General features: G+C 34.2%; 1 pseudogene; it reads left to right on the forward strand.

Moving 5' to 3' along the window:
• LOC120122217 overlaps window positions 1-25,843 on the forward strand; it is a 52,369-nt pseudogene extending 26,526 nt beyond the window's left edge.
• The last annotated feature ends 1,130 nt before the right edge of the window (window positions 25,844-26,973 follow it).

The raw sequence follows: 26,973 nt of genomic DNA on the forward strand, positions 1-26,973 counted from the left end.
CATAAAATACGTAACAAGAATCGGATCGACTTCAACAACTTGGGGGCATCCAAGTGAGGAAGACCATTTCATCATTTGAGACATTTTGTTTGAATTTATTTTTTCATTTTTTTCTCAAGTTTTTGTAAGGACTTTTAAATAAATTTATGTTACTTTAAAGATGTTAAACAATGAATCACATTTGCAAACTTGCAATTCTTTGAATATCATCTGAATTAAAAAACTCTGAAATGGTTCAAAGTTACATATCTTTGACGAAGTAACATGATTTAAAACAAGGAATTTGACTTTACCCAGAATATACACTCAAACACCGTACCCTGCTCTTGTAATTAACCAATATAACATTTTCCTTTCATAAGGTGCGGACAACATGGGGCATCCTTTTGTATATGACATTATTATACTTTTTATTTAAGACGTTCAGTGATGATAATGATCTTCACAGATGGAATAGTCGAGTAAGTGAATCTAGTTTAGGTCAGTTGCTTGAAAATTGAACTCTAAAGATGAAATTTTTTACTTTCAACAAACACCTAGACTATAACAGGTTCTTCTTGACAATCTTAAGAAATTAAATCCGTAAAACTGAGCTATTCCACTAAGGCAATTGGTTACAGAGGAAACTCGAAAGCCCTGGCTTTATGAATAGATTGTATTCAAACCATGATATTGCTCGGACACTTGGCAATTCGGTGTTTGCTCCACTGCTTTTGTCAGGCCGAAGACTTTGTGATGAGATGAACCCTTCAGTTAAACCTGATAAAAGTGATTATAATGTTAAGCTGTCCCTCTAAAGTAATTGGTTAAACGCCTCGACTTTATGGATTCAGCTAGCCAGACAATGGAAAATTAAATCAAATTTATCTGAGCAAGAAATTTTCGGTAATGTTGGACTAAGGGAGTTAAAGAACACCTGTTATAGTCGACTACACACGAGCACTCAAGAATTTCATTTTTAGACCGATATTTTTCGCACTGCCTTTGTTGGAGGAGCCTACAAAGCTTGAACAAATGAAAGATTTCAGAGGACCGAAATAAAATGTCTAGTAATTGGTCATTATAGTTGCGTCATTATGTCCGCACCCAAATGAAATGCCAAAGCATATTTCGATATTTAAAAAAATGACATTTTGGGTTACCAAAACCTTAGAAAAGAGGCTAACCTAAAGCCAACTCATCCATTTGAACATTTGTCAAAGATTTGTAACTCTGAAAGCATTAAAAGAGCTCTTGATTCCTTTGATATTTTTTGAACTCACATTTACAATTTGTTTCAATTGCGAACAATATTTTACAACATTTTTATCATGTCTCTCTCCTAAAACAAGAAAAATGAGAAAAACATTTTCAAGCAGAACAGTCTCAGATATGAAAGGTCTGTAAAGCCAAAGCTCGGAAAGAAAATGGGGCACGATCGATTCCATGTATCAGATTGACAGACAAAGCACGAGACTCCATCCAGAAGATAACACATAATTCATTCATATTGCATGAATCTTAAACATACTTAGGTGCATCACATTCATCATTTTAGCATACACGTTTTTGCAGCTCGAGAGTGGATTTCAACTTCACGACGAAGGATATCTAGCTCGAAGCCAAACTTCACAATAAAGGGGTCTCCACGGTTTCAACTTCACGGCGAGGGGAATTGTGTCCACCCGCAACATACAATATTTGGATTTCAACTTCACGATGAAGGATATTCAAGTCAAGGCTCAACTTCACAACGAAAGGGCCATCCGCGATTTCAACTCCACGACAGAGGGTATCGTGCCACTCGAGACAACACAAGTTCAACTTCACAACGAAGGGACGGCTGGTTGTCAACAAATAACTTCCCAATTTCAGAGCCAATTTCAACTTCACAGCGAAGGATATTGGACTCCAGACAACGCAAGTTCAACTTCACGACGAAGGGACCGCTGGTTGTCAACAAACAACTTTTCAATTTCAGAGCCAATTTCAACTTCACAGCGAATGATATTGGACTCAAGACAACGCAAGTTCAACTTCACAACGAAGGGACCGCTGGTTGTCAATAAACAACTTCCAAATTTCAGAGCCAATTTCAACTTCACAACGAAGGATATTGGACTCCAGACAACGCAAGTTCAACTTCACGACGAAGGGACCGCTGGTTGTCAATAAACAATTTCCCAATTTCAGAGCCAATTTCAACTTCACAGCGAAGGATATTGGACTCCAGACAACACAAGTTCAACTTCACAACGAAGGGACCGCTGGTTGTCAATAAACAACTTTCCAATTTCAGAGCCAATTTCAACTTCACAGCGAAGGATATTGGACTCAAGACAACGCAAGTTCAACTTCACGACGAAGGGACCGCTGGTTGTCAACAAACAACTTCTCAATTTCAGAGCCAATTTCAACTTCACAGCGAAGGATATTGGACTCCAGACAACGTATGTTCAACTTCACGACGAAGGGACCGCTGGTTGTCAACAAACAACTTCTCAATATCAGAGCCAATTTCAACTTCACAACGAAGGATATTGGACTCCAGACAACGTATGTTCAACTTCACGACGAAGGGACCGTTGGTTGTCAACGAACAACTTCTCAATATCAGAGCCAATTTCAACTTCACAACGAAGGATATTGGACTCCAGACAACGCATGTTCAACTTCACGACGAAGGGACCGCTGGTTGTCAACAAACAACTTCTCAATTTCAGAGCCAATTTCAACTTCACAGCGAAGGATATTGGACTCCAGACAACGTATGTTCAACTTCACGATGAAGGGACCGCTGGTTGTCAACAAACAATTTCCCAATATCAGAGCCAATTTCAACTTCACAACGAAGGATATTGGACTCCAGACAACGTATGTTCAACTTCACAACGAAGGGACCGCTGGTTGTCAACAAACATTTCTCAATTTCAGAGCCAATTTCAACTTCACAACGAAGGATATTGGACTCCAGACAACGCAAGTTCAACTTCACGACGAAGGGACCGCTGGTTGTCAACAAATGATTCCCGATTCCAGAGCCAATTTCAACTTCACGACGGAGGATATTGGACTCGGAACAATGCTACTTACTTGGATTTCAACTTCACGACGAAGGATATCCAATTTCAGGCTCAACTTCAGGACGAAGGGGCCACCCGCGGTTTCAACTTCACGATGAAGGGAATCGTGCACACAAGCATCATCTATCTTTAGATTGGATTTCAACTTCACGACGAAGGATATCCAACTCAGAGAAGGATTATCTGTCAACAAAGACCTTCAAGTTTGACTACGCTTAGCTCCAAGGCACATCATTTGCAACATAGCTCAAGGCAAAAAAGGCTATCTGCCAACCAAAGACCTTCGAGTTCGATTATATTCAACTCAGAGGCAAATCAAACATACAACATAGCTCAAGGCGATAAGGGCTATATGTTAACTGACGAGTTTGATTTCATTAAGCTCGATGACAGAGAGGAACTACTTTCTGGAAGAATTTCAAGCCGAAATCTTTAAACCGAGAAGAAGACAAAGGCCCAATTCCAGGAAGCCCAATCACATTTGAGAGAACCGGACAAAAACTGATTGTTTTTTTTCTTTGCCCTATTCTTGTTAACATAAAAATGTGCAAAGAGGGGCAGCTGTAGACACCCATTTTTGTCCGGGTCTATTAAAATATTTTATTGTATTATTTATTTTATTATTATTATTATTTCTTTTATAGGTCCCATATACTACCCACTGTTACCTCACTCACTCAATCAATACCCAACAACCATGTTTAACCCCACGTATCACAACTATACCACTACCCCACTAACTAAAATTGCTGCCATTTTCCCGCTTCACTCTGGATTCCATCAATTCTTCTCCATTTATAGTCCTTGCACACATTATAAAAGGGGAGGGTGGGCTCAACTCTCTTGGGGGGGCTGGCGGAAGAAAAGTGCTTCAAAATCCCATGGAAAACCAGAAAAATGCTTCACTGTCTCTAAACCTTTTAGGGTTGAAGATTTTAGCATTCTTCAATGGCAGAGAAAGAGCCATCGTCGGAGCCCACCACCAATTGAAGACATGGATCTTGAAACCATCAATTCATCCGACCAAAACCCCAATGCCAAGGCCGACGCCAACGGGGACTCCAAATTCAAGCGCGCGAGAGAAGAAGATGGCGAAGAAACCGACAATGCATCCAAAATATAGAAGCTGGAAAAGTCCGTAGAGGACGAAATTCTTGAGAACAAGTCGGACTTACCCGAGTCGGGTCCTATACGGCTTGGTCGAAAAAAGTTCGGGTCCTCAGCGGAGATGATTGATTACTTTGTCTATTTGCTTCATAATTGGGTAATTCTCTAATCTCCCCTAGACAAATGCCTGTGATGCCCTTTGATACCGAGTGCTTGAATTGAGGAGGATTGTTCTTTTATATTTACTGCTTCAATGCTGTTGTTTCAATTCATAAAATATTTCAGCTTTTTAGTGAGAATGTATGACTGTGATCTAAGTTTTTTTTTTGCTTTGCTTTACGTCATTTCCATCAAAAGTTCATGATAAGAATTGGTGTCTGAAAATGAAAAGAAAGAACAAAAGGCCAATGAATTCACGTGAGAATCAAGGGTTTTATTTAGTTTAATATAATTTTTGGGTTAATTAGAACACAAGTCATTTAAGAGTTCCTAATTTGTAGTTTTGGAGTTATGTTTTTATTTCTTTCAATTTGGTCTCTGTTTATACTTTGTGAATTAACCCTCTAATCTTGTTTTTTTGCAGTTCATTTTTTAGTATCAATTTCAGTCCACAAAGTCCAATTTAATTCATTTTGGCCCTTTTATTTATTTATTTACTTTTTTTAATTTTTATTTTATCTTCTTAACATTTTTTAATTTCAAACCTTAGCCTTTTTTTTCATTTCTTTTATATTTTATTTATTTTATTTTCCCCTTATTATTTAGTTAATTTTTACTCGATATTTTTATTTATCATCTAACATTTTTATCTAACATATTCTTTCAGTCGTAATTCCAACTGATCAAAGGGTAAGTAATTCGAATCGGATTTATAAATTTTAATTTAAATTTTTAATATTCGCAATTAAAGGCAACCAACAAATTAATTGGTACCGAAAGGGCGGTTCAAGGGTGCTAATCCTTCCTTAACCGTAACCGACTCCCGAACTCGACATGTTTCTGGTACAACGCAGATCAGGTAAGATGGTATCCGACCCACCTAAATTCATTTTAAAGTGGTCGGTGGCGACTCTAACCCAATCAATTCCAGTCGAAGCCCGATTCCAGGCCCAACCGAAAGACGGTTCCGACAACGTTAAATGAATATGTTCACAAATAATAAATAAACAAACACGAACATGATATTAAACATTTAAACGAATACGAACCAAATAAGAACACTTTAAAAAAAACTAAAATAACACGAACATAAATTTATTCATTCAATCTCGGTTCATTCACAAATTACCAACATAAAACTAATTATAACTTGCAGTAAATTTCTTCTACGGTTGCAAAATGCGATAAACAACAGTTATGTTTTAATTCGTCTTATTTTGACGAAATTTCTTTTTATTCACTCATGCTTCGACTCAGTTGCAAAATGTAATCGGAATGAACAAATATTTAACTGTCGAAGTTGCAAAATCAGTTATGCTTGATGATGTTAATTACCAATTTGCATGATTTCTCATTCAACAAACGCGATCCATCACTCGTATTCTTGAATCCGATTTACATGATTTTTCATTTCAAATTCCAATCACAAACCAACCAAAAATAAACTAAAAACTCTATAAAAAAAATATTCCATGCATTGATTAGTACTGAAATCTACAAGTTTTCTTCCACTTCTTTATTTCGGATTTGGCTTAAAAGAAAAAATCCACATCCTCGATGGCACACCTATCAAAGGAATGCTACTCTTTTTCTCTGGAAAAGAAATGACAGACGATTTCCGGAACCTGAGTGAATACGGGGTATCCGAATCCTCGGAGATCATCGTTTTCTTGAAAACCATGAATCGCTTGAGGGAAGACCCTCCGTCGAAGAAGCTGTGCATAGTGGTGCAAATGTCTTCGAGCCTGCTTAATGCCGCCGCGATTACCTTGGAAATGAAGGCTTGCAACACCGTTAACGAACTAAGAGAGTTGTTGTTGAGGAGAAAAATTCTTCCCCGAGACGATTACTTGTTCATACACAAGCAAAGGATCATGCGTGAGAATTGTAGCTTAAGGTGGCATGGTCCTCTATGTCTTCAGAGGCACTGTTAGACGTATTGGATATCAATTAAGACATCAAATAAAAGCACAACACATCCTGAGTATACATTATCCTCTTAACTACAAAAAATAATCACTTTTAGTTTCATAAATGCTCACTTTTGGTTATCGATTTTAAAAAATAACATTTTGGTCGCTTAAGTTACTGATTTGTAACGTTTTGGTCACTTACATCATCGATTTATAATGTTTTGGTCACTGAGACGTTAAATATCGTTATTTTGATGATACGAAACGTTAGTAAATGTTACTTTTTAATTTGACCCTTCGGATAAAATACTGATTTGACGGTATCTTTAAGAGCCTTAACCACGGACTGTCTTCAGCTTTTCTAGTGTTGACAAACTTTCCATGGGGCGTCGACCCCTTGAAGCTGGAAAGCAGTGAAGAGTGGTGGTGAGATTATTAGGAGAATCTTGGATGAAAATGATGTTGACTACCACAAAAAAGAAATTGATTTAGTCCTACAATCGACTAAATTCTAGTTCCAAAGGCGAATCCACATTAGGGACCATAATTACTAACTTCATTCTTAACCTATTCATCTATTTGGCTTAACAAACTTTATTGACAAATCAATCTAATTACTAACTTCGTTCTTAACAGATTCTATTTTGGTTTCTATTATTACTTCTATTGATAAAATTGTTAGATAAAATCTCAATTAGTTTTTAACCACTCATTCAGTTATTGTTCCATGTTAACTTGTCTTACTTAATGCTTTAATGTTTCATATATAACAAGTGAGAGATTAAACTACAACTCAAAAAATTAATTTATCCTATGAACTTTACACAATTATAGAAAAAACATACAAACAACATGGAGGAATGGAACTTATCATTAATAATCAATACAGATAAGATGTGTCACTCAGGGACCATAATGTAAATTTTGAAAAGTTTAAGGACTAATTTATAGTTTTTGAAAAGTTTTTTAATTTTGTTATTTTAGGTATATTAGTATATTAACTCTATATTCAATGTATGCAAGTAAATTAAATCAACTATGAAGTCTAAAATAATCAATTCAGAGACAATTTTGGTAGGAAAGGATCCTTTTACATTTTTTTTAAAAAAAAGTTTGTTATAATGGGTTTTAGATTTTAAGGTTTGCAATTGGATTGATAATATTTTTATTTTTTTAATTAATTTGAAAATTAAAATATTGAGTTTGATATGAAAATCCAGTTGAAAATAGGCTATTATAGTTTTATATATTTCCATGTTCCAAGACTTTATGTTAATTTGGACCTCTCCACCGCTACTGATGTAAATATATAGGTCCTTGCACAATTACTACGACTATAAACTTGAGTAAAAAATATTTATTATAATTATTAATTAGGTTAAACTATAAAAATGGTCACTAATATTTGAGTAAGTTCTCGTTTTCTCACTGAGGTTTCAAAAGTAACAAATTAAACACTAACGTTATTGATTTGTAACAAATTTGTCATTCCACCGTTATATTTGTTAAATTGATGATGTGACACCATTAATAAAAAGGTTAATATTTCTTTTTACCTCTAGATTATTTCTAAAACATCAATAGGTCCTTAAACAATGATTTTATATCTAATTTATCCCTAAATTTTTCTAATTTCCATTTTTTAAACACCCCACCATCTCAATTATATTCTAACCACTCTCTTTACAAAACAAAAATCACACTTAAACAAACACTCATTTGTCTTTAAATATTCTACTAACTTTCCTTACAAGACACAAACCATCCCAAAAGCATTATTTTTTTACATTAACATTAATTAAATATATGGCTTTACATACTCATGTATTTGTTTCTAATGGAAAAACATTCATTTATCTATGCAGTGTGGTTTTCGTTTTATAAGAAAGGTGTAGTGAAACATTTAACAGAGATCACGGTGGAGTGACAATTTTGTTACAAATCTATAATTTTAGTGATCATTTTGTTACAAATTGATAATATTAGTGACTAATTTGTTTCTTTTGAAACTTCAGCGGGAAAATGAAAACTTACTCAAACATTAGTGACCATTGGTGTAGTTTACTCTTATTATTATTATTATTAGCAACAACAACAGTAATATGGAAAAAAATAGAATTGTTAGTGAATCAAATCTGTAATATATATCCATTTAATATTAAATATTTTATCGCTTAATTTATTATTCAATTGACAAATTATTATTTAATATATACTCAAAATTTAATGAGAGTTAATATATTATTTGTTAACTAGGATATAATACTTAATAAGGTAAATAGGAATTATGGAGTCTCAAAAGTAAATATTAATAATTTCATTTAGCATTGAAAATTAAATTTGTATATATATATATATATTTGTTTATCTCATTAATAGATGTGATGTTGTGATTATCTAATCTAGTTATTAAATATTAATTAAAAGATAAAAACAATTTATAAATACCATTAAGTTTACTATGATAATTGGAAACAAATCAAATAGCAAAGAAGTTCATTCAAAATAGATTTCTACCCAAAGTCAAAAGATACAAATCAAGCACATCCTTTTTTTTATTATTAAATTGTTGCTTTTAAATTCTCCGTTTCATCAATCGAATCGTAATTATCATCATAATTTCATCAAAGTTTAGTCTTCAAACCACAATTTTTCCCCTAAAAAAATGGGCAAGGCCAAAGGTTCTCGAGGTCTCAAAATATGATGTGGAGTGATAGGAATTCTCATACTCACCGTTGCTATCGTTTTCACTACTTTGGCCCTCACTCTTTTCAAGCCTAGAAACCCTGAAATCACAGTTTACCCCTCAAGGCTTCGATAACATCAATTTTGGTCTGGGAATGGTTCTGAATGCGAGCACGATGAACTCTATCGTACCGATGTTGGTCACCGTCGACAATCGTAACTACGGGAGCTTCAAGTTCAAGAACACCGTGGGGATGCTGTTGTGACTGTTCCGATCGAACAATCGTCGGTTCCTAGCCGCGGGAAGCTGAATATCAGCACGGTGGCCGATTTCAAGGTGGAGCACTTGATTATGAACGCTACGTTTTGGGAGGATTTTTTTGTCGGGTTCGGTCAACTTCTCGTCGGTTGCAACGATGCATGGGAAGGTGACGATGTTTAAGTTGTTGAAGATTAGTGCATCGGTTCCTAGCAGATGTGATATCTCAATTTTTATCCCAACTCGAAGTGTTCAGTCAATTTGTAAGATGAAAATTAAGGTTTAAAATTTGTCTATTTTTGTTCAAAAGGATCAGAGTGGAGAGATCTTTGAAAACCTCTTTTTTTTGTCCTCGTTCATTCGTAGATTTTATTTCTTGTTCTAATTGAAGTCTTTCGTGATAAATTAAATAGTGCATCTTATATGGTTGTATGTGTGCAGTTACATATTTATTTAAATTCTAATTATTAAATAAATTAAATTTTATTATAATTTTAATGATTGAAAACTACTGTGTGATTAAGTTTATTTAGATATGAGTCTTCATTTAATAAATATTCTTAGTGATCAAATATTTTTCTTTATATACAGGAATATTAGTTTTAGATACATAGAAAATAATTTTTGAATATAATATTTTATAATCTCTGTACTATGTTTTATTTTACTCATCCATGGAAGTAGATGAAATCGAACCACAATAAATCTCATCTTGTGTATGCCTAGTTTCTTATTGATATCACTTTCAAATTCTTTAACATATGTCGATGTCCCTAAGCTTATTCAACGTGTTGAATTAAAATGACATGCCAAATTTTAATGTTAGTAGTTTGCACTCCGAAATATTGAATATGGATCCTATTTCCACTCTTAATGAAATCTATTCGTTGGTTAGTCAAGAAGAAATGCATGAGAACATTGTGAGGGTCGTGAGGATGGAGAAAAAAAAATAACATTAGCAATACAAGTAACAACTGTAACGCGTGGAATTCCGAATTAATAGTTTCCGAGTTTGAATTATTTTTGATGTAACAAAAATAGGAAGAAGTATAAGTTTAAAAAAATTCAATTTCAAGAATGAAAAGGGGAGCTTAAATATTTTTAAAAATATTTTCTTTTTCATTAAATGTTTTATTAAGAGTGAATTTTGCCAAAATCATTTTTTAAATGTTTTGTTATATCAAAAAGGAGAGATTGTTGAACCTATTTTGATAAAACAAATTTAAGGGAAAAATGTTTTTGGACTTGATTGAATTTATTCAAAGTTTTTAAAAATAATTCAAAGTTCATAAAACTTTAATTTTAACACAAAACAATTTTTCTGGGTAAGTAATACCAATACTGTTCTTACATTATCGATATTGCATGAAATATCAATACTATTCTTGCAGTATCGATACCAAAAGTAATAGAGATATAGATACTCTTATGGCAATACCGATATTGCGATATTGCATTGTGTTTCAAATGTGTTCAGATTCCCAGTAAGAAAAAATAGTATCGATCCTCAAAGGAGTATTGATGCTACTTTATATTAGTATGGATACTCACCCAGTCCAACGATCTTTAACGGTTAGTTTTATTTAAATGTTATTAGGACAATACCGATACTCCTATCCCGAGTATCGATATTTCCTGTTCTAGGCGGTTTATTTTTGCATAAAATTAATTCTTAATGGCTCCAAAACATCCTAACGACTAGAAATGATCACAACCACATTCCAACATATAAAAAAAGTTGAAGACACTTGAAGAAGATTACACAACACCTATCCAAGCATTGTTCATCAAGAGAAAAACCTTTTCACTCTTTATCTTTCTTTTCTTTTGTATATAATGTTTTTGTGAGCTTAAATTGTAAACTTCTACCAGTGTTTAAAAAGACGCACGTAAGGTGCGCCTAGGCGCTGACGCAAGGCGAGGCAAGGTTGAATCGCCTATTTGGCGCTAGACGAGGCGATATCGATGAGGCGCAAAAAGGAGCCGCCTTTCCATTTTCTTTGTTCTTTGGACTGGGTTTTGTATTCTCTTCTGACCTTTGTAATTATGGACTTATACTTTAGGGTTACTATTAACGAAGGTTGTGGTTTGCTCTAGTTTCGATGTTTGTTCTTGGATATTGTCAGACAGTTCTCTAATGATGGAGAGATGTGATGTTCATTTTGTTTAGGGAAAAGGTGTGTGGCACCCTCTGCCGCTGGTTTGATAGATCTTACACCTGTGCCATATTTTGTTAGAAAATCGTGTTTTGCATATTGTGAATGCTTTCAAGAAAAACAGTGGGCAGCTTGCATCTTATCATCTTATGTAGTTGAACCTTACCATGTTGCTCTCAATTATATTTGCATTTTTTACTTTGTTATTGATGATTGCATTTATGCTTTAGTTTGCATTGTAGTTTCAGCTGTGTATCTCTGGATAAGAAATCTAACGAAAGAGATATAAGGTTTTGCCATGTCATAATTTTTGTAAAGGTTTTGCTATGTCATAGTTTGCATTGAAGTGATGTTTAATACATAAAATGTTGATGATGAATACTCTTTGGTATCACTTAATATATAAAATGTTGATAATGAATATTATTTGGTGTTTACATTGCAATATCTGTTCTTTTTGTTTGTCTATACAACTGAAAAAAATATGTATATCTTTTATTTTTAAAAAGTGTGCCTCACTTCAACAAGGCGCGCGCCTTGCGCCTCTAATGTAATACCCCTATCGTCTTGGTGTGCCTTGCGCCGTTTTTAACACTGATTTCTACTTTTTAGATGTTTTCTTGTTTACATCTTTTTATCTATTTTGTAGAAGGGGTTTAGTCTAGTTTAGCCATTCAAAACTAGGGATTTGTAAAAGGTTACTCTTGAGCCTAGAAAGAACAAATTAGTAAATTTGTGAGAAATCCTTAGTATGAAGCTAAGGTAGTGGATTTAGACTTGGTTGAGAAGTCGAATAACTCTAAATTCTTGTGCAAATTTCCTATCCTTTCTATCCATAATCCCTAAAATTTTCAATTGGCCAATTCATTCCCTATTGAAACATTTTCAGTTGACTCATAGAACAACGAAAGTCCCAGCACACCCTTACTATTAACAAACTTAATAAAATGAGACCACACTTACCTAAAAGGAATGGCCTTTTGTTTAGTTTTAGTCCCTTTTGTATGGTTAATTTCACTTGAAGCTTCAGTCGTTGAATTTGTTAAAGGGGGTGAAACACTGCCCTCAACAGATGCTGTTGTATTGGACATCTACACCAAAATAAATTTGATAAAAATTATTAAAAGAAACACATTAATTAAATGACACAAGTTTTTATAGATCAAAATGTACTCATCAAAACAATAAATTAATCTTTATCAGGATGCAATAAGTTAAAAATGTTGTCTAGAAAAAACAACCACAAGACCAACAATCCAAACACAAGTATTGCCAAAATGACTTGCATGAATTATTACAATCCGTTGGTCCATTCATCAAATTCTTTTACAAAAGTTGAATGATTATTCATTACAAATCTCTATTTAAATCAATGTCAATCCATGATTAATTTGCTTTCAAAACAAACAGGTTCAGTTTGTGTAATCACCATTTTCTACTCAAACCCAAACATCAAACCCTAAATCAAGGCCAAATCAAATCAAACCCCAAACCAATCCCGAAACAGACCTGACCCGAACTTGACCTAGCTCTAGTGTAGCCGCCCCAACCACTTCCACCCAGTTGTTGTCATTTTCTGCCCCAATACAAGAAGAACTGCTGCTCCACGCCACCGTCATATCCTGCCACCACCAAGATCAACACTCCACGCAACACAACAAAACAACAAACAAACAAACAAAAATTGTAATCATCTATTTTTTTTCCAGTAAAATGGGTATAAAACCCAGAATGAAATATGGTAAGAGGTTTTTTTATTTTATTTTTTAAGAGCAATGTAATCAAATTCTCTCCCAAAATTTGAAAGCAATAAAAGAAAAATTTTCCACCAGCCATATTTTTGAAGTTTCTAAACTAACATGAAACCATAACCTTTTTGTTATTATTATTTTGGTTTGACAGTTGAGCAAAACAGAGGTAAAAAAAGAAATCGAGAAGAAGGTAGAGGAGTTACCTTCGCCCGGGGCCTTCGTCAGTGGTAGGGATCTCTATTCGCAGATCCGAACGGTCAGGAGGCAGAAGAGCCTTTGTTGAGCAACATATCTCGAAACAGAGACGATCCAATGGCTGCTGGAGTAGATCAGGGCACCAAATGCTTAATGGTCTTTACTTAGTTTCGTGGTGTTAGAGGTTGTTTTGTGCAAAACAGAGCCCAAATCTGTGACCACTATGACGAGACGAGCGAGACTCAAAAATTTGGTGGCCAACGACCACCGAAGACTGCGGCGGCCAACGATGGCGAAGACGGTCGACAGACGACCGTGTTTAGAGAGAAGAGAGAGTTTCTCTCTACCCAAAACAAAGACAAAAAATAAAATGAAATCTGAGGAAAGGGTGATAAGGGGTATTTATAACCAAATAAAAACGAGGCCGTTTTACCTTGATGCTACGCGTTTTGGACCCGGGGGGATAATCACGTTAGCAGTCCTTTAATTTTACTTCCGTGTTTATTTTGGTCACTAAACCAAATATGTTTCATTTGAATATTTTTATTTTCGTCCTAATTTGGCTATTTTCCAATTTTAAGTTTTAATACTAATGTTTAGTTTATCTCTTTTCAGGTCCCTCAACATTAGCCGTGTTTTTACATTTTGGTCCATGTTTTAATTTTTCGATTGCATGTTTAATTTTGTATTTATTTCAATTTAGTCATTTGTTTAATTCACATAGTTATTTAACATCAAGTCTCTAAACATTTCTATAAATTTCGATTTAGTTCTTAATTTTAAATTTATTTTAATTTAGTTCACGTTTTTATTTTATTTCAATTTAGTTTCTACTTTAAATCATTTTACTAACTTCTCAATTTTATTTTCTTTTCAGGCCAGAACTTCTGACGTTATTTATTTACTTTAATTTACTTTTTAATTCTCGAGTCTTGTTTATTTTATTTATTATTTTCCTTTAAATTATTTATTTTAATTGTTTTAATAAACATTCCAATTTCTCCTTTTTATTTCTTTTATAGGTAAGGTCACTAAGGTATATTTCTTTAAATTCAATTTAATTTATTTTAGCATATTAACAAATTAGATTTCAAATTCAATCATTTAGACTTTAAATAGGGGAATTTTTAGTTCGGTCCTTGCCTTCACGCTCAAGGATTCAAGTTGATTTTCCGATTTAAAAAATTAATTAGATTAATAACCAGAGCATTAGTTTAGATTTAGTCCTTAAATTTTAGACTTTTCATAGTCCTTGCTTTTAATTAGATTTATCCTTTTGACATGATTAATTAGGATTAGCATAGAGTCTCCATTTCAGATTAGATTTCAATCTTTCTCTTTTAATTTAGGGAATAATTCGAGTCAGCCCTCGCCTAAATGCTCAATAGACCATATCGATTATTCGATTCAATAATTGATAAAAAATTAAATAGGGGCATATTAGAACCTATATTTCTAGGTTTGTGCCTTTAGGTTCTTTAATTTTCACAATTTGACACGTTAGGACAGAGAGAGCCTTAATTTACCCTTAGTTTAATTAGGATAAATAAAACTTTGTTTGGTTACATTTTATTTATAAACCTAAGGCAATGTTCACTTATTAGGGAATTAATGGTATATCTCCTGCAAGTATGCTTAGGGGGTGACTACTGGTAATTCCCTAAATAGGTTAACATCCTTTTTTAAACCGCATCATGATTTCTGAAATTAAGGCAATGTCCGATTATTACGCGTAACCGACTCCCGAACCTGATTTCTGGATTTTCGCAGACCTTAAAACTTGGTATTTTGATAAAAATAAAATGTTTTATTGAAATCACCCGGTTTCTATGGTGTCCCAACCGCACCTTAAATGATTGGTGGTGACTCCTCACTTTTGAAAATTATTTTCAAAAGAAAACCCCCAAGTCTGTATTGGTCTTTCCCCGCCCGAGCAGAAAACGGTGTCGATAGCTTGGCAACTCTACTGGGGACTTTTAAAACAACTTGAGAGTCGAGCCACGAGTTGGTTACCCTATATTTAGGATTTTGGAAATTATGAGTTCGATATTATTTAATTTACAGTTCGTTATGTTATTTCAAATAAAAAAAAGATTTTCTCTCTGGTTAGTGCTTACACTTCTATGAAATTACTTAGGACTGTTGCATACCATAGCTTTAAACCCGAGCTCAATCCTGGTTTATCAAAGTAGGGAGAAATGTTACTCCTCATAAGGAGCATTGGGCTTCCTTGTGTGGGTCTGAAAAAGTACCTCTGGAAAGCATCCTAAGTTGCATGTCCGTATATTAGTTTCGAGGCATACTTTTAGCGGTGTGATCCCCTAAGAAGAATCCAATTCGCAAGTCTGTAATGGGCCAGAATCAGAGTCAACTTAGCAGGTTATAAAGATGGCTTGAGAACCCTTTACTAGAACCCAACCTCATATAGAGAATTTAGTAAACCTACCCCGTTAGAGCCATGAGGATAGCATAGGAGAACTAGAACGCATGCGTGTAGGGCTCTTAATTGCCTTTGTATGCTTATTTTTCAGTCTCAACTTTGAGACGTATTTAATTAGTTTTGCTAAAATTACATTTCTTTGACTGATCATTTAAACTAACTTGACTCTTTTTGTCTTGTTTCTCCTAACATTGATTTCCTTTTGTTTGGTCTTGTGCTTTGTTGCATGAACATAACATGTCCTTCAAAGGTATTGATCCCTTAAATAACTGATCTTTTAGAAGGTTCTTGTAAAACAATGGCACAACAATGCCTTTCGTTGGGTTAGATAGAATTTTGAAGATGCTCTACGTAGATCGAGTAGCGTCTGCTTACTGAGGTAATAAGTTGGACTCAAGAAAATTCGATGTTGAATCCAACAATTGAAGATCACGAACCATCTCGAAAAATTTTTGAAAGTAAAAGATGAAGTAGAAGTTTTGAAGACGATGTAATACTCAAATACTCGCAGGAGCTGGACAACTTGAAGATGGACCAGACTTACATTTCCCCAGTGTACAGATGCATTGTCGGTTTCTCAAGAATTGTTCAAGAAACAATTATTTTTTGGGATCAATTCCTTGATGTATTTGCATCTCGCATTTTGAGCACCCATTTTACATTTGCATGTGCATCTTTGCATCTTTGCATTAACATATATACATTGTACATTACATGGTATACATTGCATTTCAACATGCATTAATCACGGATCCTGAGAGTAACTTGCGGAGAATCTTGTGATAAAAAGTCTTAAGGTAAGATAAAGTCACCCCATTCGTACCCAAAAAGGATTGTGGGCTATGACGTAATGTTAGCACCATCTAAAGTTCAAGGCACATCATTGAGATATGTGGGGTACCAAAGAGCAAGGTCCAAAATTTGATTAACCCAGGAGTATAAACCTTTTATAATGAGACATCCTGGTACGAATCAGGAAAAATTCTTTCATCCACTGTGAAACCTTATGGCATTGGCTTTTTCCTGTTTGAACGTATTTTTGTTCTTTCTTTATTTTCTCAATAAATATTTTTTTGATTGAACTTATGTCATTTTCCAAGGTTATGAACAATAAACCAAGTTTTAATCTTGTAATTCTTTGAATATTGAATGAATTAAAAGTTCTTTTACTACTTCACTAATTATAGACCTTTGACAAATAACAAGATTAGATCTTCCATACCCCATCCAAATCTGAAAGAACCATTGGTTGGTTCCTTACCCGAAATAACACATGTTTACTACCCAAAGACCTAACCTTGACATCACTTCCCTCTGAAACAATAAAGCCATGCTCTTATCCTTCCCGAGGCACCAAAATCCATACTTTTACCTTCATAAACAGAGTTGATCCTTCCTTAACACTTCATTTTCCAAGATAGGTGGCTTCAGATTCACTTATTCATTTCCCAACCTCAATAAAATCCAGAGGCATAAAGTATAAGAGGGTCATGTGTACGAGAACCATTCCTACAATAAAGACAAGATGGAGTGTTACAGATCATGTTTTTACAAGAGAATTCAAATACTTGGGGCATACTAGGAGCAAAGTGAAGTAGAAATAAAGGGAATCATTTAATTAATTCCATCATGCATTAATTACATTGTTTTCATTGTAAATAAGGTTAATCTTGAATACTCGTCCCCTGAGAATACTTCTTTTACAAGGACTTCCGTGTATGAGATGATGAACGACTTTGTTTCATTTATTCTTTCAAATATATATATATATATATCTTGTTGTCCCTTTTTGAGCATATATTATTTTTTCTTCTGATTCAACCCTAACCAAGGGTCACCCTCAACAATGGGGGGAAATGTGAAGGGCATTTGCTCGTATGAGTTAAGATCATCAATCTAGATTTCATTACAGAAGCAAGTCATGATGAAATAAAGTGAGAAATAACAAGATACTGCAAAGCAAACCGAATATGAAGTGCTCAAAGATTAAATCGAGTTAACAACACGGAGAGGAAAAAAGAAGAAAAGATATAGCAAAAAAAACACAAAAAAAGAAAGAAGAGAAAGAAGAAAACAGAAAAAGAGAAAAGAAAGAAAACATATCCAACACTTCAAGACGAGTGACTCAGATCAATTCGCCAGAAAATCATGGAACACCAAAGGAAATTAAAAGAAAATAAAAGATGCACAGACAGATACAAATCGAGCAAAACAAGATTGAAGACAATAGAACGAATCGATCCTTGGTTCGATAACCCTTAAACACTTGTTTAGGCCTATTTATCCCCTTCTTTCATAACCATGAGCCCTGACCTATATTAATCATACATGGATTTCTAAGTGGAGAGACTATCTTTAGATTTCATTCCGCCCCTCAAGGTTAATTTTATTTGCAAAAAATAGTTTCTAAAATTTTTAATGCATGATAGGGAAAAATAATAAAATGAGGGTTCAAGACTTAAATGTTTTGATGAAATCTTGAAACCAAAGGAGAATTTGAGTTGAAAACTTGAAAAGGCAGCTCGAACACAAAGATTGTAAACCACTTCACAGAAGACGGTCTTATACATCTGGATAAAACACTACACAACCCAAAGGCAAACACGAGGGCTAGGAACCGGTGAATATTTCCAGAAGATAAGCATATCGACTACTTCATCAAATCAATTAACACCAGAATCAAGGATACAAGATTTCAGCCAAAAAAGCCAACCCAGAACACATTACCTCCCCAAATTAACCTGAAACACATTATCTTCCCAAGTCAGCCTAAGCCTTATATCATCATTAATCTTTACACTTTTCAAATGTATATAATTTTTGAAGGATTAAAATAAAATTTGACTTATTTGATATTTAATGAACTCTTGTTTTATAACTTGTTTTGATTGTAAGTCAGAAGAAAATGACATCACTTTTGAAATTTATTCAATAATGTTCTTTACATTTCTAAAATAAAATAAAAGAAAAAAAACATTTTCAAACAGGATAATCTCAAGTGAAAAAGGTCATTGAGGCTGGTGAGGCTTATTATGCCTCTATCAAAGAAAAGAACAAACGATGCCAGAATAACGAAGCATTTCTTGAATGAAATAGTCCAAGAGGTCAGAAGGACTGGAGGATAGAACTTCTAACACTTCTTTGTGACATTTTTGGTAACCCATCAAGAAGCAGATGATCGCCTTAGTTGAAGGTGACACATACCCCAGCTCATAGCAAAAATGAAAGACAATTATGTTAGAAGAGTTGATCACTTATTAAGTGTCCATTTGATTGTGGCATCATGAAGAGAAGCCCTCAAGTTATTCGATAACATTGCTGAATAGCGACATAAGAGTGAGGCCATTCAAGAATAAGGTTTTGGAATGAAGAAAGCCATGAGTACCCACATTGGGGCATTACCAAAACCAGATGCCATTAAGATCACAAGATTTAAATCAAGCAGACATGGTGAATTAGCCTGGATGTTTAGAGTGACAAGGGCATAATGAAAACAGATAGAGCTTACCTACAGAAACAAACCATTCATGCTTCAGTTGGCAAAGGACTCTTGAGAAATAATTTTGATTGAAAAGTTGAGTAAGAGATATGTAAGGTGCCAGTCGTCTACCTGATCGCAACAAGAATTCAAGAGAGGAAACGCTTCTTCCATAATTATGTTGAAAAATCAAGACAAAAGATAGAAGATGTGAGGGAATGATTATACAAGATGATTAGTTTGACCATGTGGATATTACGGCAGACTCCATACAAGAGTGATCAAATGAAGGAGGACTACGATCTCCATTTTAAAGTTAAAAGAGGATTATTGATTAACATTTTTACATATAAGAAAGTCATGCATTACATTTACATACATTTAAGTGCATTCATATTATCATACATATATACATAATTTTTACAGATTTTTTCAAGAAAAGAAGAGAAGGAAAAGACAGAATTCAAGCCTTAAATGGAGGAAATTATATTCCGAGTGACAGAACCTCAAAAATTGAGGAACTTAATCCACGGAATGTTCATTGTTTTGAATCGGGGCATTTTACACAATCTATATGAATTTTAAAGAAGCTATGTTTGATTTTCAGAGGTTTTGTGATATGATGTTTCAAACAAATTTGAAAGAAGCTAAGCTTGATTTTCAGGGGTTTCTTGATGTTTTCAAATGAATTTTAAAAGAAGCTAAGCCTGACTTTTAGGGGTTTCTTGATGATTATTTCCAAAGAATTTTTAAAGAATATAAGCTTAATTTTTAGGGGTTTCTTGATGATAACTGTAAACGAAAGTTTTAAGAAACTAAGTTTGATTTTCAAGGGTTTCTTGATTAGTAAGTCCTTCGGGCGATCAGTAAGTCTTTCGAGCATGATACTTAAATCCTTCGGGTCATATATAAGTCTTTAGAACAAGATGATAAGTATTTTGGGCCATCCATAAGACCTTCGGGCAAGATGTTTTCATAGGATTTTCGAAAATAAGAAAGTTATTTCAAAAGTTTATCGTTTAAATCTTTTCTAAAAGTTGATTGAAGAGTAAGAAAACGATTTCGAAAGTTTCGAAAGTTTCTTACAAGAGTGATCAAATGAAGGAGGGTCGCGATCTCCATTTTGAAGTCAAAAGAGGATTACTGATTAACATTTTTGCATATAAGAAAGTCATGCATTACATTTACATACATTTAAGTGCATTCATATTTTCATACATATATACATAATTTTTATAGATTTTTTTAAGAAAAGAAGAGAAGGAAAAGGCAGAATTCAAGCCTTGAAATGAGGGAATTATATTCTGAGTGGCAGAACCTCAAGAATTGAGGAACCCAATCCACGAAACAATCATTGTTTTGAGTTGGGGCATTTTACACAATCAATATGAATTTTAAAGAAGCTATGTTTGATTTTCAGATTGTGATATGATGTTTTCAAATGAATATGAAAGAAACTAAGCCTAATTTTCAAGGGTTTCTTGATGTTTTCAAATAAATTTTGAAAGAAGCTAAGTTTGACTTTCAGGGGTTTCTTGATGATTATTTCCAAAGAATTTTTAAAGAAGCTAAGCCTAATTTTTATGGGTTTCTTGATGATAATTGTAAACGAAAGTTTTAAGAAAACTAAGCTTGATTTTCAAGGGTTTCTTGATTATTAAGTCCTTCGGGCAATCAGTAAGTTTTTCGAGCATGATGCTTAAATCCTTAGGGTCATCTATAAGTCTTTCGAGCAAGATGATAAGTCTTTCGGGTCATCCGTAAGACCTTTTGGCAAGATGTTTTCACATGATTTTAGAAAATAAGAAAGCTATTTCAAAAGTTTCTCGTTTAAATATTTTCTGAAAGTTGATTGAAAAGTAAGAAAATGATTTTGAAAGTTTCTTACTGAGTAAGTCCTTTGGGCCATCAGTCAGTCTTTCGAGCATGATGCTTAAATCCTTCGAGTCATCTATAAGTCTTTCGAACAAGATGGTAAGTCCTTCGAGCCATCCATAAGACCTTCAGGCAGGATGTTTTCATATTTTCTTTGCTCGATTCACAACATTTCGAATCAGTAACACCCCACTTGAGGGATTAACATTTACTATTGCTCAATTCAAGGCATTTCGATTAAGAAAAAGTCCTTCGGGCCATCAATAAGTCTTTTCAGCATGATGCTTAAATCCTTTGGGCCATCAATAAGTATTTTGAGCAAGATGATAAGTCATTCAGGCATCCATCAGACCTTCAGGCTGGATGTTTTCACATTTTCTTTGCTCGATTCACGACATTTCGAATCAGTGATGCCTTACTCGAGGGACCAATATTTCCAGTAGATAATTCATAATGAAGAACTTGTTCAACCTTTGCTCGATTCACAATATTTTGAATCAGCAATGCCTAACTCGAGGGATCAACATTTCCAATAGAAAGATCATGATGAGAAGAACCCGTAGCTTGAAGATCAGAGATTTAGCTAGAAAATAGTGCTTTATTATCTTTACTTCATTCCTGTTTCACAATAACGAGCAAAGAGGGGTAGCTGTAATCACTATTTTCTACCCTAACCCAAACATCAAACCATCCCTAAATTAAGCCTAAACCAAACCCTAAACCATCCCCAAAATAGACACAAACCAGACCAAACCCAACTCAAACCTGACCTAGCTCTAGTGTAGACACCCCAACAACTTCCACCTAGCTGCTGCCATTTTTTGGCCCAATGCAAGGAGAACTACTGCTCTACGCCACCGTCATATCTTGCAACCACCAAGATCAACACTCCTCGCAATACAACAAAGTAACAAACAAACAAACAAAAATTGTAATCATCTATTTTTTTCCAGTAAAATGGGTATTAAAGCCATAACGAAATACGATAACATGGGTTTTTTTTATTTCATTTTTTTAGAGCAATGTAATCAGATTCTCTCCCAAAATTTGAAAGCAATAAAAGAAAAATTTTCCAATAGCCATATTCTTTAAGTTTCTAAACTAATGTAAACACCCATTTTTTGTCCAGGTCTTAGAAAAAATTATTATTATTATTATTATTTTTAATTTAGTTTACATCATGGTGTAGGCCCAAACGATGCCCAGATTTACAACACTCAGCAGGCCTGAATCACAAATGGCCCACATCAGCTAACCTACCCAACCCGAGGCCCAGCTAAAGCCCAATCTAGCAACCAACTGCTGATCCGATTTGAAACCCAAGGCCCTGACCCGAACCAACCCAGCGACCTGGATCCGACCTGACCCATTTTTTGCGTTGGGTTTCATCATAACCCTAGGCCACTTGTTGATGTCACCGCTACCAGCAGAGCACCAGTCCCTGCTACTGCCATAACCACAAGATAAGATGAATGTCAGGAAATCATCAAGCACACAATAAGTGGATTTTTTATATATGTAAATCTATGTAAAAATTCGGGTATAAAACCCTAATGAATATAAGAACGAGGATCTTTTTGCTATTGATTTTTTCTAGAGAAATAAAAAGCATAATCAAAGGTATTATTTTTGTGATTATTTTTTTATGTTCAAAGTATAAACAAGCAAGCTTTTTTCTTTTCTATTCGAAATACAAACGAATAATATGCACAAATAGTGGTTTTACGAGGAGAAAAAGAAGAAAAAAGAAAGAAAGAAGAGGGACGGTTTTTACCTGAAGGGTGTCGGTTCATCTCCACGGTGGCCGGAGCGAGGAGAAGTCAAAGCGTCGAGTTATTTTTGGGGTAGTTTTCAAGTGATTGTTGGAGTTTTTAGTCTAAAATAAGATCCTAAGGGTTATATCTAGGCTATAGGAGTATTTTGGAGAGATTAGGGGTGTTTTGGGGATTCTGACCACCGTGTGCGGCACGGCCGGTCGGCGTAGGAGACAAGTAGAGCAGTCGGTAGTGGGCCGAAAGAGGAGGGGTTGAGAGAGTTCTCTCAATTTTTTTCACTACAAGAAAATATACCATTAATGACACACGAACGATGACACACGCTAATTTATGACTTGCAAAAAATGTGTCATAAAAAATATCATGTTTCTTAAAATCTGAACGATTTATGACTTACAATAATGTGTGTCATATTTAATAGTCATAATCCAAAAAATTTAGTAAACACACGGAGTACACTTTTCATTGTGTGTCATCTCTAAAAGTCGTCTTTTAATTTCCCTCATTATTTTCATCGTTTCCCGCTTATTTTTTTCCCTTTTGCCTTGGACTTGGAAGCATCTCCATAATCGAAATTTCACCTTTTTCCCCTTATTTTTTACGTTTCATTTCTTGAAATTGTTTCAGGTTCTCAAAAATGACTCAAGATGTGGAGATGAAAGAACAACCAGCTCCTTCCATTTCTGTTATTTCCTCTTCTCCATCCACTTTGCATCGTAAGCTCACTCCATCTATGCATATATAACACCCATTCCCCCTCTCGTACACATATTTTTTATGCATGGTGGTAGAATTTGATTTGTTATTTTCTAATGTTTCTGAACTGGGAACTTGTGGGATTTCTCGGATTTGAATAAATTCTTTTGGGTTTATGTTAGATTTGAAGGAAATTGCATCTCTGATAGAGACGAAGCATATGACCGTGAAGCTCACTATATTTTGCGAGCTATAAGACTTACTATGGCTTTAAGAAGGAAGTTGAAGTCGTATGTGCTGTCCTCATTCCTCACTTTTATCCTTAGCCCTGGATCCGAGGCCCTTACTCAGCTTTCTTAATACCTTCTTAAGGTAGACTTTTGATGGGGCATTGCAATATTCAGATATCATGTGGAATAACTTCTTTCTGTTTTTAGTTTCCTCTTATGATATACTATATGTATTGGTTAATTAGAAGAATTGAAAATCAGACTTGACTAGCTTGTCACCTTCACCAGTTTAGTAGGAAATGGTTGCTAGTCAAGTTCCTCCCGTCTACCTACATGTTCACCTTAGAAATATTTTTGTGTACAAAGACAGTAAAATGATCTTAACGTATTTAGTCTTGCGTTGCTTTTTCTTTTAATAATCCAATTGTTGAATTTATTTCAGGAAGATGAGCATGAGATGGAAGTTGATACTGCAGCCTTAGCTACTCAGCCTCTTGCTAAGCATTCCTTGCCAGAGCTAGAAATCTACTGCTACTTGCTTGTCCTGATATTTCTGATTGATCAACAAAAATATGATAAGGTACATTAGCAAAAGACTTCATCAGGATGTTTCATGTTTCTTTGTACATAATGTTATCTCGTTTTAGGCAAAGGCATGCTCCTCTGCAAGCATTGCTTGGATGAAAAATCTGAAGAGGAGAACCCTCGATGTCCTAGCTACGAGGTTTTACTTTTATTATTCTCTTTGCTATGAACTGACGGGTACCCTTGCTAAAATTAGGAGGTAATCTATACCTTAATCAAATTTGACTTATATCGTATGTTGTCTTTAGTATATATTCTGATGCGTGTTTTCTTTTATGGAAATCTCAGTATGTATGTTTCTATAATACATGATCAAAAGTATTGTGTGATATTCTAGGTCTAATTAGCATATCTTTAATTGACAGTAATCTTCTAGCCCTGCACTGGATTACAACATTGCGCCATGACGAGCAGAGTCAGGTAAATTTTCAAATATTTGAGCAATTATATCTCTGATGTGTTAGGGTGTTATATATAACTGTTTTATCATGTAGGAAACACTTCTTAACCTGTTACTTCATAATTTCCTTCATTGCAATTTATATGACCAAGTTGAGAAACTGAGATCAAAGGCACCCATATTTGAAGCTCATTCAAACAAACAGGCAAGTCATAATCTTAGTTAACTTTTTGTCTTTGAACAGTAAATAATAAAGTAACCCATGGGCTGAGAATAATGCTCACTTCATTTCATCCAATTGAGCTGCATTTTTATGGTTATTAAATGGTTTTCTAGAGGTTTGGCATGGTTACCTTTATGGTTGTAGCTTTAGAAACTTACATTTATCTTTTGCTTATATGAGAAAGGTTATCCTCTGCAGTTTTGCTAATACCTCTTTTACTTGGGAAAGATTAGGACAATCCAATTGGAGTAAACAGATGCCAAAGAGTGTCTCCTCCAAGTTGCTATGAAAGCCCCTATCACAACACTTGGTTTTTGGGTTCAATGCAACAAATGGGCCATTATTGTCCGATTACTACTAGGAGATCCCCGAAAGGATTGTTTTTATGCAGAAAGGCATGGGAAAGGCATTGAGGCCCTACTTTGAATTGACAAATGTGAGTAAAAAGAGTTTTTCATACTTAAATTTTCTTTTCATTCTACATGTAGAAAACCGAGTCTGATATTGGAAGCATGTCTTTCCTGGAAAGAAAACAGAGAGAATCGTGTGTGCATATCTTCATGTTATTATTCAAATATTGGGTTGTTGTTATTTAAATATGATTTTAGCACAAAAAACAAAGGGTTATTCAAATATGATTTTAAATATGTTATTATTCAAATATTCGAAGCGTTGCAGATCGATTGTCTCTAAAAAAAATAATGACATCGTCCTAGTGCCATATAATCCCGGGTTTGTTTTTTCATTTGATTATCAATATATTTTAGTAACTTAATTTGGTTTTTGGTTTTTTATAGAAGACATTGGGTGTTGGCGGTGATAGATATGAAAACAACAAGTTGTTATTATCTTGATTCCTTGGGACCCACCAATGTCCATTAGCAGTTGAAGCAGATTATTGATGCGTAAGTAACATAAATTATCGAGACATTATAGTACATTCTTTGATATATTTCATCAATTGTTATAGGGTAATAATATTGTACATTGCTCAAAGTGGATCTAAAAAAGGGTTAGCCTTAATTGGATCAATGTTTTGGTGAGTACTTCGATCGATCATTCCTTGTTTAAATTATAGCTTTCATTTTGACTAATCATTTATTGTAAATTGTTTCTAGTGTCCCCGTCAGTCGGGAGGTACCGAGAGTGGATATTATGTTTGTAAGTTCATGAAAGAGATAATCGAGAATGGACTTGAAGTGCTGGTCAATAAGAATGTAAGCATACGTTTCTGATACACATATGTCATATCATACATACACATTAGTCATACAACTATCATATGGACTTGAAGTAGGATGCTGTTCTAAACAAATTAATGCAAGTACTTGTTAGCAAGACTGAAACCTGTGAATTCGTGTCGTGATAATGTATATAATTTATATGGGAAGTTTTAGTAATTAAATGTGTAAAATTTATTTTTACATATGCTTCAAAGAATGCATATGTAAAATTGGTCATGTTAGTACTCTTTGATAGTTATATACTTCACTTTAAATAAGTATAAATTATATACTTATTTCATATTTTTTACTTAGGTTGGCGATGGGAAGGAAGAATACATAGATGATGACATTGATGATATTCGCAAAGAATGGGTATCTTATGTGGCAAACTTTATTATGCCATGATATTTTGAATCAACATATGATTACAATATTTTTGATAACTTAATATTAATATATTGTATACAAATGGATTGCTTATATATAATATGATATATATATTTAGTATTATGAGGCATTAAATGTGATTTAGTTTGATTATTTGTCAATCTACAATATATATATATATATAATTTACGACACACAAATGTGTGTCATCTTTTTTAATGACGTGTACGTTAATGACACACAATGTAAGTCATAAATGCGTGTCATACATTTATGACACACAAATTGTGGAGTTAATCGATTGATGTAATCGGCCAAGAGGGTGGTGAATTGGCAATTAAAATTTTGGTGGAAGCTTTTGCAAAAAAATT

The sequence above is a fragment of the Hibiscus syriacus genome, unplaced genomic scaffold (genome assembly GCF_006381635.1).
Source record: "Hibiscus syriacus cultivar Baekdansim isolate YM2019G1 unplaced genomic scaffold, ASM638163v2 tig00110384_pilon, whole genome shotgun sequence".
NCBI classification, from domain to species: Eukaryota; Viridiplantae; Streptophyta; class Magnoliopsida; order Malvales; family Malvaceae; genus Hibiscus; species Hibiscus syriacus.